The following is a 4,464-nucleotide window of genomic DNA, read 5'->3' as shown; positions in this document are numbered from 1 at the left end:
TATATATGTGGGCATTTTGTAAGTAACGCATACACAGCAAGATTTAGAGCTCTTGAGGCATAGCCATACAGTGTTATTGTACAATTAATGCTGTGTGCATTACTGGGGTGCTTTTTAAAGTTTTAGTCAGTAAGAGTTTTACAGCGCTTGCAACATAATAAGGTCATATAAGTAGATTACCAAAGATTAGATGTGTTACAAGAGAGTAACAACAAACGTCAAAAAGGAGGAGGAGAGATAAGGACGATAGATGTTTGATAGGAAAGAAGAAGCAAACTACACCAGAGCACCCACCAACTACCCACTAACCGGGGTGCTTCAAAAATAATATATATATATACACACACACAGCGAAACAAGCATGGAACCTTAGCCACCAGTTACGAGTCCGGGCAGTAAACAGAAGCACATCGCCACAATAATGGTCATTTAGCGCTGGGGGAAAAAGTAAGACAGACAGACAGACAGAAACAACAGAGGGAAAGTAAACAAGAAGGACCTACCAGTGGTTTTGTTTGTTTGAGTAAAGAGAAGCACATTGACACAATAATGGTCATTTAGCGCTGGGGGAAAAGTAAGACAGACAGACAGACAGACAGACAGAGACAGAAACAACAGAGGGAAAGTAAAGAAATAGGAGCTACCACCAGTGGCGCCCTCCAACTACCCACAAAGCCAAAAGTGACACTGGTACAGCAAGATCCGCACACAGACACATAGTGTTGTGGTGGTACATATGGCCGGTACATACATCTATATGTGGGTGCTTCAGGATTAACACATTATAAATTATACTGTGGATTTAGCGCAATGACTGCCACAGCCCCGGGCAAAACAAGAGAACACACACACACACATACATACACACAGATACACACACACACACACAGACACACACACACATACATACACACCTATACACACACATACATACATACATATACATACACACATATACACACACACATACATACACACCTATACACACACATACATACATACATATACACACACACATACATACACACAGACACACATATACACACACACACACACACATACATACATACACACACACACACAAACATACATACACATACACACAGACACACATAGACACACACACACACATACATACACATACACAGACACACATATACACACACACAGACACACATACACACACACACATAAACACACACACATGGTAGGGCAGATTCATGCGAACACAGAAACACAAACCGCAGACTTTGTTTGTTCGTTTTGGTAAGTGTTTTACGGCGCTCGCAACTGCATAAGGTCATACGAGCGCGCGGGACACACCTAATACTTTTAGTTGGTAGGAAACCCCAAACTTTGATGTGATGTACTTCACCATATAGAGGGAAAGAGTCGAACACATTTATAATATATGCATACACGATATGTGTTAGGTAAAAGCCAAAACAAGCACATTGACACAATAAGTAGGTCCTTTAGTGTCAGGATCCACGCCTACTTTAGTGGCAAATATCTCGACTTCTTTTCAAGACAGGTGAACGCTTTGTTTCATCAAAAGACAGTCATACGAACAAGCTTTAAGATGACACCAATAACTCCCAATGTCCTAAAATTGACGAGCGCCTGATTCCACCATGTCGTGACACATAATGATCACACACAAAGAAAGTGCACTGACGACTACAGGAGGACCATTGACCAGTTCTACACACAACGGTGCACTGACAGGAATGAGAGAGAGAGAGAGAGAGAGAGAGAGAGAGAGTAAGGGGGGGGGAGGGAGAGAGACAGAAAGAGGATACAGAAATAGAGAAAGAGTGAGGAGGGGAGGGGGGTGCAGAGAGAGAGAGAGAGAGAGAGAGAGAGAGATACTAAAGGCGAATAAATACACTGATTCCACACACAACAGTGCACAAACAGGAATTAGAGAACGAGAGAGATAGGGGGAGAGAGAGAGAAAGAGAAAGACAAGAGAAAAAGAGACAAAACAAGAAACAAAAAAAGAGAGAGAACGAGAAAGAAAGAGACAGTGAAAAAACAACTGATGCCAAATAAAACATCAAACACGGACATGAATGATCGACAGAAAGAACGAGAAAGAGAGAGAGAGAAAAACGGCCAGCAATCTGAACACACAGAACAATCAGAGAATACTAAAACGGACCGGTGAGCGGTCCCACACACACAACACTGTGCACACCTGGACCAGATAGAGAGAAGGAGAAAACAGCGAACAAACAAACAACGACTGATCCCACACAGAACGAAAGAAAAAAACAGCCAGGAGGTACACACCCAGGGGGCGTCGCCCACACTCAGGCTAAGGCACCCGCAAGTAATCCTGCAAAATGAGTCAAAATGAGCGACAAAAATATAAATAAATGAATAAACAAATATAAAGACCAAAAAAAACAAATAAATAAATAATAAAAAGACGCCCACACCCAAACTCAGGCACTTGCAAATAATCCGGCAAAATGAGCACCAAATATAGAAATTCTATAAGAATACATCAAACGAGAAATAAATAAACACACAAAAAACAAAACATAAATTGAAAGAGAAATAAATAAATTAATGAGAAAAAAATAAAAAATAAAAAACAAAAAAGTTTTGAACAGTGGTTACTGACACACACACACACACAATCTTGTCTTTGCTTTGGACGATGTGAGGGATTGTTTTCGTCGTTAGGTAGTTGAAAGTTCATCTTTAAGTCAAGGCTACACAGACACACAGACAGACACATAAACATCACATAGTATTTACAAGTCGCACACCATGCCGTTAATAGCGTTGTCCGTAGCTGCGTCGTTAGTGAGGGTATGATAGAGAAATCTCAGAGCCATGCACTGCTCCGCGTGTTCATAACATCCCACATCCGTATAAAAATTGTGTGTGATATATACATATTATACACACACATACGCACACATACGTATACACAAACACACGTATAATATAAATATATACACATATGTATGTATTTTGTATATTATAATATATACACATACATATTATATACAGGGTGATTAAAAAAGAAGGAACCGATTTTTATGACGCCTTGCTTTAGTTCTCAATCATCGTTATGGAAAGAGTCAGTGACCATTTGAAAGAGGGGTTAGGTAAGTAACTTTTGAATAGCTGTCACAGGGGGGTGGTGGTGGTGTCGTGTCGTGTCGTTCTTCCATTGAAGTAAATATCAAAACAGGACAAAAACCTATTTCGATATACTATCGTTCTTCCTTTGAAGTAAATATTATTGGACAAAACCTATTTCGATATACTGTCATTCTTCCTTTGAAGAAAATATTATTGGACAAAACCTATTTCGATATACTATCGTTCTTCCTTTGAAGAAAATATTATTGGACAAAACCTATTTCGATATACTATCGTTCTTCCTTTTGATGAGGAAATAACAGGACAAAAACCTATTTCGATATACTATCGTTCTTCCTTTGAAGGAAACACCGACAGGAAATAAAAGTTGATTGATAGTACAATACTTGCGACTCAGCTTGAGTTTTCTATTGCTTTTCTTTAGTAAAAAACTGGGTAGTGAAATCGGTTCATTCTTTTGGAATTACTCTGTGTGTATATATCTATATATATATCATATATCATGTGCGTTTGTGTACACGTGTTGTGCAAGAAAAGTGTGTGTTTGCTAGTGGGCTGCTCCCAGCAGACAGCAAGCAACGAGAGAGGGGGAGGGAGAGAGAGAGAGAGAGAGAGAGAGAGAGAGAGAGAGAGAGAGAGAGAGAGAGAGAGAGAGAGAGAGAGAGAGAGAGAGAGAGAGAAGGTACACAGGTGTTACTACCTCCTGCAGTATCAGGACAGCTCCTCTTCACTCACTCCTGCTGGGTACACAGGATCGGGAGGGAGGGAGGGGAAGGGAGGGGGAGGATGAGGGAGGTGAGGGGGGAGGATGAGGGATAAAAACAACAAAGATTTTTTCTTGCAGGGGGGGTGGGAGGTGTTCCTTATCTGAAGTAAGCACGGCCTTGCTGCTGTCACTATCCTAACTCTTTGAATCTGGCTCCCCACTTAAGCGGCAATTTTGGTTCCGCATTTCCCCTGCTCGCTAATTAAGCGCTGGTTTTGGCTCCTGTTCCACCGGCTTATGACGTGGGTGGCATTTCTGGGGTACCGATTTCACCAACCAACCTCAAGATCTGAACCCCCTCATCCTGTGCTATATTCACGACCTATTTCCACCCGTATTGTGGGGGATCCTTTGTCCAATAACGAATAGTTTGAGGCGCTCGCACAAACAAATCCATCACCATTTGACGGAATTATAGCCGTTTTAAGGCGGCACCCTTCCCCGCTGGGAGCGTCAAATTGTGGAAGCCACTGACCACGGGATTCATGACCAGGCCATAAACCAAAAACTTCTGCCACTTGCCGGAGAAAGAGAGTTAAGCTGACCCTAGCCCCCTAAAAAAAAAAAAAAAAAAA

This window comes from Aplysia californica, unplaced genomic scaffold (genome assembly GCF_000002075.1).
Source record: "Aplysia californica isolate F4 #8 unplaced genomic scaffold, AplCal3.0 scaffold01078, whole genome shotgun sequence".
In the NCBI taxonomy this organism is placed as follows: domain Eukaryota; kingdom Metazoa; phylum Mollusca; class Gastropoda; order Aplysiida; family Aplysiidae; genus Aplysia; species Aplysia californica.
This window is presented reverse-complemented; position numbering follows the sequence as displayed.